Source organism: Pseudopipra pipra, chromosome 25, assembly GCF_036250125.1.
Source record: "Pseudopipra pipra isolate bDixPip1 chromosome 25, bDixPip1.hap1, whole genome shotgun sequence".
Lineage (NCBI taxonomy): Eukaryota > Metazoa > Chordata > Aves > Passeriformes > Pipridae > Pseudopipra > Pseudopipra pipra.
Genome location: NC_087573.1, coordinates 618,105 through 627,137, shown reverse-complemented (window position 1 = coordinate 627,137; position 9,033 = coordinate 618,105).

Below are 9,033 nucleotides of genomic sequence, written 5' to 3'. Positions count from 1 at the left end.
CCCATGCTCATGACATGTCCCTCCCACACTGTGGGGACAGAGTGGGACAGTGCTGGGCCAGGGGAACAGCACCCACTGCCCACCCAAGGAGGAGGGCAGAGCTGTCCCTTAGGGCACTTGGAGGAACTGCTCAAGCACATCCCACTAGAAAGCCTCAGCTGAAGTCTCCTGGGACAAAACTGGGCTCTGTTTCTCCAAAACAGACACAGATGGAAGCAGACACATTCCGTGGCTCCTGCCACACACGTGTTCTCCCTCTTCCTGCCTCCCTGCTTGCCCCACACAGCTCAAGAGCTGGCACAGAGCATTTCCTCTCCCAGCGTGAGGAAGAGCTACCAGTGCAGTGACATGACCTTCAGCTGCTCACAGGATAGACATTTCCTTCTGACAGCTCCCACATTCACCCTCAAATTATACACACTGTATATGACTGTTAAGAATAATCACAGTATTTGTAGTGGTGTGTTAGGCACCAAATTATGTATAGGCAAAGCGATTAGAGAGCAGAACAAAGTGGTTCTTCATGCAGCTAATGGCCAAAGTACCACTATTTTCTATCAAGACAATTTGCAGCATCTTCTCACTCCCCAGCCAGGAGCGGCTTTGCGTGAAATCTTCAAAAACAACTTTGTTATCAGAAGTCTCAACAGCAGAGCTCGGAGGGGGTTGTAACAGCCTTGATAGTCTTTAATTCTTCTCACCCCACCGCCTTTCCCTCCTGTCCCAAGTGCCTTCCCTGTGAGCTGTGACTGCCTTTCTGCAGCTGAGTTGTGTATCCAGCGCTTAATGGCATTAAAACTTCTGCTGACTGCCACCGTCAGATAAAAACCTGCTCTTTGCAATTGTTTGCTAACAATCAAAATCAATATCCATCTCAATTTGCTGTCCTACAAGCCTTCAGTGCCAGCCTCACATTCAGAGTCCCATTTCCCAAAGGAAACCAGAACATGCTCAAACCATACACAAAATAGGTGCCTTCCCTGTTACCAGAGTCTTTTCACGGGTAAGACCTTCAGGTCCAGGTCCCCCCCAGAGGTCCTCACTTCTTTTTTCCATGGGTCTCCAAAAAGCCAACACTTGCCTTCTAAAGCCTGCCCAGGTCTGGGCTAGAAGGAACTCTCCTGTTGGAGAGCCATGCCCTTGGAAATAATGGATCCAACACAGTAATTAGCACAGGCAAACCAAGAGGGAGATTGCTTTAGTGGCAGATCGTCCCATGGGGTAGGAAGGAAACAGCAGAACTTCCAGGGAGATGAGGAATCTCAGGCTGGGCTGCTGAGCAGCCTGTCCCAAGGATGGAGGAGACAGTGCAGGAACTGTGGGAAGGAAGTGGTGAAGCTTTGGGAGCAGAACGAGAATGCTGGTGCCCTTGATGGCTCTCCCTCCAAGGTTGATGGAGCTGCCAGGAGGTACAGCATGTTCTCTCCTATTGATCTATCAATGTCTGCTCTCCAGAGCAGGGATTACTCACTTCTGATAACATAGCAAGGTTGCCCCTGATGAAAATCAATGGATCCGACTGCCCAGCCTTCATTTAATTACATCACACAGTAAATACAGCGGGAACAGGACAGGCACTCTCACCACCACCTCTGCTCCCTGTTCCTTTCCCCAGTTTTAGACAGGTATCTTCCTGGGATTATCAAGACAAATGGCCTTGATGAACTGACTTTTGCTGTCTGTTCTGCAGCCAAGGAGAGGACACTGGTACTTCTCCATCACGTTGGTCCCTGGCTGGTAAAGCCGGCCAGGAAGAGAAGGACACCAGAGATGTGCAAGTACATTACTGGCAATTAGCTTTGTGGGAAGGCAGATTGGATTAAGACTGAGTGTGAGATCGGGTGGCTTTTTACAAGCTAAATAAGCAACAAGCAGTTTGAGAGAGATTTCTCCCCCTGTTTACAAGGCCGACCAAGGCCAGGTTAATTAATCTCTCTTTCCAGCTGCCCTTCTCACTAGGGTTTGTTCTTCACTTTGAGCAAAGCACCCGAGACAGCTGCTCAGATCTCTCACATTGCAGGGTGATGAAAACAAAGGCACAGATGAAAATTGCTTTAGAGCTTAGCCTCTCAGAAAACAAACGTGCCAGTGCTGTAATTAGGACTAGGCATGCAAAAAAGCACCAGATCTTTGATTGGTGTTTAACCGGGGACAGTAAATAAAAATAACAACAATCCCTTCCCACATACATACACACAGAGACACAAAACCAGGCAGGCCTATTTTTCTAAAGCTCATAAAAGAGGGTGGTTCATCTCTCTTGATCCTCGTACAAAGGCAGATCCCAGGCACAGACTGTGGCTCTGTGCATGCTAAAACCCAGCAGCAGTGCCCTATCAAAACAAGACATTCAAACACACACTCCTGCCCCTGGGGAGAGCTTACACACAGCACAGACAGGCAGTTACAGGGTTTCATGAATCGCTCAGAGCTATTCAGCTCCAACAACCGGGGCTGCAATACAGAACATCGTCTGAGCGTGGTGGCACAGCCCCTGCCACGCTCCCAGCCAGCAGCTGGGGTAGGGACATGCCAGCACTGACATTTGGAACTGCCCTGCCTCCTCCTCCTCCCCCAGACACGGTTTAAGGCATTTAATGGCAGTGATAAATTCTGCCGTGTTTGTTTTAATGAAAAGGTCCCTGACAATGTTTGCTTTCCCTTGCCATTAACAGCACAATTAGAGCTGCAAGGCCGAGCTGCCAGTGCAGCCAGTCCTCCCTGCACAAACCTCCTCCATCCTCTGCTCCCCAACTCACAGCTCATCCCACCTTTCCCAGCACTTATGCAGAGAACAGAAAGCAAAAGCACGGCAGGCAGCAGCAGGACACATGCACAGCCCTGCAGCAGGCTACCAGTCAAACCCAGGAGCTGCAGTGCCCTAACACAGCTGCCCCGTCCCAGAACATCATCTCTGCTCTCACCAACCCCGAGGGCAGCAGCCACAAACAGAACAGGCACCGGGTCAGAGGGTGCCAGAGCTCTGCTGGCACAGCTGCCTGGGCACAGGAGAGCCTGCAGGTACAGCAGGGCCAGCCAAGCTGCTCCCACAAGAGATGTTTGTCTCCCATCTCTTTCCAGGTCTCCCTTCCAAGAGTGTCCTCTCTGTCAGCCCAGCAGGGCTCTCCAGCACGGGGCAATCAGGTTGGGCACGTGCCAAAGGCCTGAGTCACCAGGCTCCCAGCCCTGCCAGAGCCTGGCAGGTCCCCAGAGCTGGGGATTCAGGGAAGGAGCTCAGTCTCCATGTGTGTGTGTGCTGCTCCTCAGGATCCAGGCACCATCTCCGACCCACTTGCATAAGTGGGGAAAATATCCTTATTTCTAGATTATCTTATTTCTTGGCCCCCTTGCTATCAATTGCTTTGAGATATGCCATGGATATCAGCAGGCAACCTGTACTCTTTCTTCCTGGCTATGGAAGAACTCTAGAACAGGAAAACTGTTCCTGGCCCCGTGACCTCAGAGATCATCTCCTTTCACTGCTGTCAACAGAAAGACTGAGCTAAGTTACCAAACAGCACATCCCCAAGACCATGATTCTTTTCTCAAATGTGGCTCAAATTGGATAATGTGCTAGAAGATTACCGGGGTGGAAAGGGCAGGACAGACGGATGGAATGCAATCACAAGGGCCTCATTTCCCCTGGAAGCTCTATTATCAGACAGCGAGCCCTTTGGCACACAGATAAGCCCAAGGCAGAGGGTAGCAGAGGAGACAGAAGGAAAATGCTTTCCAGGGTTGATGCCTTCCTGTTCCACTGGCAGCTTGTCCCACACCTTTCCTGCAGCAGCGTGCACACAGCCCTCTGTGACAGTGCCCTGTCACACACACAGCAACAGCTGACCACTAATTGATGGTCAGGACAGTGCCAGCACAGCCTGAGGCTTCTCTGCTTCTTCTTCCATTTATTTATTTCTGTATTATCACCAGACTCGTGACTTAACTCTTCTCCACACGACTGCAAGGGGGAAAGATCTGGAAACAATCACACGGCCACAGAGGACAGGAAATCATTTCACAGGTGCCGGAGCCCCCTTTGGCCATGTAAATGCACACAAACCAGCTGGCTGTGGGATGGACACCAGAGGTGGGTGACAGGTATTCCAGGCAACCCCAGGACCCACAGCCACGGCTGCTGGAGCCCCTGCACTGGGAAGAGCATCCCTTGTCCTCGCTGACTTTGATGGAGGGATGCCAGCTGGTGTCAGAGCACATTCATCCCTTGTCACAGCTCCTCTGCAGAGCTCGACAGCAGCGCTGGGCACACTCACACCCAGGAGCAGTCTCCTCAAGAGGATTCAGCAGACCTGGGCCAGTTCTCAGCTTTAGGAGCCTCTGGCCTGCGATGGCCTGGCCCAAACCATGGCACAGCCCAGTCTGACTAGATTTAGTTCAGAGCTCCACACTTGCATCCTCTGTGATGCTGCTTTCTCCCTCTGAGCTCCTCCAGCCAAGCTTGTTAAGCCTCATCACAAACTGTAAACCTCAAGCCCGAGCTCCAGCACCGCCTCGAGCTCGCCACCCAAGCGTTGGGGGATCTCTGCACGACTCAAGCAAACCATTTGATCTCGGTGCCTCCTTTCCTCTAAGGGATCATTTCTCTCTGGTTTTGCATCTCTGGGGTAAAGACCATCCCCAGGTTTAGGTGCAGCATCTGGCACCAGGGGTCCCCGGCCACACAGGCAGGGTCCAGCTGTGATGGCAATTCAAATGCTCCCCCTGCTCCCAAGCTAGGATGCAACAGCATCTCTGCACAGGAGCTGCACCAGCCAACCATTAATTCCCAAGTGACTCCTCCACGAGATACAGCTTCCGAGGGCTAATGACAGCACACGTGCTGCCGCGGCACGCGGAGCTGACCGAGCAGCTTATCGCCTTCCCCTCGGCTTATTACACCTCGGCAGCTTTGTATCTGGGAGAAAGGAACACCGGCAAACATCTCACTGCCGCTCTCGAGCAGGGCTTTGAAAGCAAGGAGCCGAGATAAACACGGGCATGGTTCTGTCGGGGGCTCTTTATCTCCCTGAGGGGTCTCTGCAGGGAGGGCAGGAGCCCACAGGCATCTCACCAGGGCACTCTGTTCATTCGGCTTCTCGCAGGGAGAACACGGTGCCTCTGGGAGAGTTGTGATTCCCAACAGAAAGGGCAGGTACCCAGCAATACCCTGACTGGGCACAGTCCAGGGAGCCACCACTGCTCTCCCAGCACCCCAGGACTGGAGCCAGCCCCCCCAACCTGCACAGAGTGCCAGCAGTCCAAGTTCAGGGGAGCGGAAGCAGTTGGGGGGTGAAGTTCTGTCCCTGATTTTTGGGAGGCACAGGGGCGAGGGGTCCCTTCCTTCCCCGGAGACCCCAGGTAAAAAAAGCCCTGGGGAGATGATGGTGGGGGCAAAGCTGGGGCACAGCAGTTTGGCTCAGGATGCTGAGCAGAAGCATCAGGAGCAGGAGCGGGTCCCTGTCCCCCACAGGCCCCACGTGCAGCAGAGCTGTGCCCGCTCGGGTGGCAGAGACCACGGCCCCCTCCCCACCACGGCCCCCTCCCCACCACGGCCCCCTCCCCACTCCCAAACCAGCTCCGGCATCAGCTCCCTCCAGCACGGAAAACAAAGGATCAGCTCCCACCGACAATGAAATTACAGTTTAGGGGAGCCCTGCATCTGTCAGGAAACAAAGCCCTGACCCTCAGGCTGCCTCCAGAGCTGTGCAGATCACTCCAGCACCGCTGTTACAGGCTTTGTTTCTACTTGTGAAGGTGGGAAGAGAGGATCATCCTCAGCCACCAGCACTGAGCACAGCCATGGTGGAAACAGCCCATGAAATTAATGGCAGTGGCTTCTCTCCTCCACAAGGAGCAGAGGAGCCTTCAGCAGAGGGGCTGCAAACTCAGAGACTCTTCTGCCTCCTCTGGCAAATACCATGACCTCTGGCACGTTGGGAGAGGAGAGGATGGGCTGGCACAGCCTCAGCCCCACGTCCTGACCCCCAGCTCTGAGGTCCCCCCAGGACATGGCTCACACCCCAAGAGCAAGGTGAAAAATGCAATGCCACGGCCAAGAGCTCTGCCTGGCCAGGGGCAGCCCTGAGAAACCACCTGGGCCTGGCACAGCAGCATGGGGGGCTGAGAAGGTGAGCTGGGGAGGCAAAGAACTCAGATCTAACCCAGGTAGCACAAGTTCAACCACAGCCAGTCCTCAGCAGGGTGGGCTCCAGTCTCCAGCTTGACTTGAGCCCAACGTGCCTGGATTCCCTCTTCTTTTAGCTCATACTCAATACAGACTCTTCTTTTCTTCCTCTAGTGTGGATCAATCCATGGAATTGAGCTCAAAGACAGGATGCCTTGTTGGCGGATGCTTAGAGAGGCAATTTAAGGCAGTGGAGCCCCAGGCAAACTCCCTGCCGAGAAAACACCAACGTGTTGTAAAGCAGCTTATTCCTTTCACTGTGGCCCCCTCGGGCTGAGGGAAGCCTGAGGTGAGGGCGGGTGGGCAGCACTGCTGGTGGCACCGTGCAGGGGTCCTGCCCCACGCTGGCATCACTCAGCCTGCAGGAGGGCTTCCCTGCCTCCACAGCGGGGCACGCAGGGGGAGAGTTCCTAATTAAGATCTCCCAGAAAAACGCTTTGGAAGGAAAAAAATAATAATAACTAAAAAAAAAAAAAATAAAAATCTCAATTGCAGAGTTCCTGACTGAACAGTTTCATCCCCATTTTGCACCATAATAAGAGGAACCAAAGAACAGCTGAAAGGAAACAGCTTGATTGTCATGAACCAAAGTGCCACGTTCATTTCTCATCAAACGTGGATGAACCCTATTAAAAATATACATGTACATCTATATCCATTTCCTCAATTCATTATCCCCCCCCTTCCCAAGAGAAACCAGCCCCTCAGGACAGCTCATTCCCAGCCTTGCTGCCCTAAACTGCAGCCCCAGAGCTGCTCCAGCTGTTCTCTCCCACTTTCCTCCCCTGCCTGAGAAGATACGGGTAGGAAAGATGTGTAAAGGGCATTCCAGGGCTGCCATCCCCTCATGCCACACAAGGGGCACCTCCCTCACGAGGCCCAGCCGTGGTACCACAGCTTCTCCCCGCCAGGCTGGACAGGACCAGCCACCAACAAAGCTCTCGTCCCGCCCAGCAGCGGCAGGGAGGAGGAAAAGGAGATGAATCCTGCCAGCATCGCTGCCAGGGGCGCTGGGAGGGCCTCCCTCACTGCGTGTCACCTGCCCGGGGCGGCCCTGGCACGGTGACAGCCCCGGGTGACGGCAGCGAGTGACACCCCGAGTGACACCCCGAGTGACACCCCCAGTGACACCCCCAGTGACACCCGCTCGGGGATGCTCGGCCGCTCTGTTCCCATGGCGACGCCCGCTCGCACCGCGTGTGAAACACTCCATTCGCTTATTGATTGAGCCGCCGTCAAATTCAATCACAAGTGAAAATGGATTTTTTAATGCGACTATTAGCTGCTTTTGAAAGGCAAATTGAGTTCAGTTATACCGAGTCAGCCATCAAAAAACAATTTGCCAGTGAGGAGCCGGGGCCGGGGCAGGCACGGACAGCAGGAGCACTGGGAGACCCGAGACAGGAACAGAGGGCAAATACGGCTTTTCCTCCTCAAAAACACACTGGGTGAGGAAGGGGAGGCGCGAGGCTGGGCTCTGAGGGGCTGGCACGGACACTGCTCTGCATCTCTGTGACCCAGCGTGGCTGGAAAGCCACCGCTGCCCCAGGGGCTTCAAAGAGCGAGGCGAAGGAGTTTCCATCGCAGAAAGCCGAGCTGGACGAGATGGAGACTGTCCCCAACCACGGGGGGGGTGAGGGAGGCCAAGAGGGGAAGGACACACGACCCAAGCGACTGCAACAGGCTCCCATTCCCACTGAGCCACAAAGGCAAGCCAGGCCAGCTCACCCCACTGTGCACACCCCACAGCCAACGGGACTCAGCAAAGCTCATTTCCTCCCAGCCGCTGGAAAATAAGATTTTTCCCTCGCTGATTAGGGAAGCAGATTCTCATTACTATGTTAAGTGAGGATCAATGTTGCAGCCAAGTCTGAAATAAGCCCTGTCTGGCGAGGTGCTGAGCACACCAGTTTCCCCAATTTGGGTCTGAGCACCATTTCTGGAGGGCATGGGCAGCATTGCTCCAGGATGGAGATGGAGGAAGGAGGTGGGAAAAGACAGAGCAGTTTTTTACCAAACCTGAAGTTCAGAGAAAACTCTGCTAGATGTGCCTGGACTTGCCTGCATACACATATCTATAAATGTAAAAAAGCCACTTGAAAATAAATACATTTTTCTCCCTACAGAGCTCAAGGACTATAATATAGTCCATTAATTATAAACCTATTGTTTTTAGAAGCTCCGAGAGCCTAAACAAGCAAACCTCATATAAATAAATACAAATCCAGCTTCACTTTAGAGTGCCAACCCTTCCAATTCTCCTCTCAGTCCCATGAGCAAACTTACAGGCATTATTAAACACTTGCAAAAGCAGTCCAGGAATTTCTATAGAGGCATAATCCAAAGATCTGCTTTCAAAGAGCCTCTGCTTCCCGCAAAGCTCCAGCCTCAGCTAATGAGAGCTTAACCACATGTTTGTGGCAGATGAAATAGTATCATTTTGCAATTATTATCATTCAAACATTATTTATTTAACCTGCAGCCACATTATATTGACTGCAGAATTGCTGTCATTTTTACTTTTGATGACTCTTTTATTGAGCTGAGCGTGAGGAATCGTGCTCGGTGTTCCCAGTGTGGGAGTTGCTCTCTCCCTGCTTGCTCACCCTCTCCCCAGCCAAACCCCAGAGCTGGTGGTGTTTGGTGCTGGCATCCCCAAGCAATGGGGCCAGCACCTTACAGGCCTTTTCCCATCTCTTTCTCTGCTCCACCTTCCTCTCCTGGTCACATTTGGGCAATTAATCTGTTCTGATCACTACTACAAACCACAAGCACCAAAGAGCTCTGGACGCCAAAGGACAGGAATTGGACTTGGTGCCACCTTTTCAACCCCCCCAGTGGCTCTGAAAGCT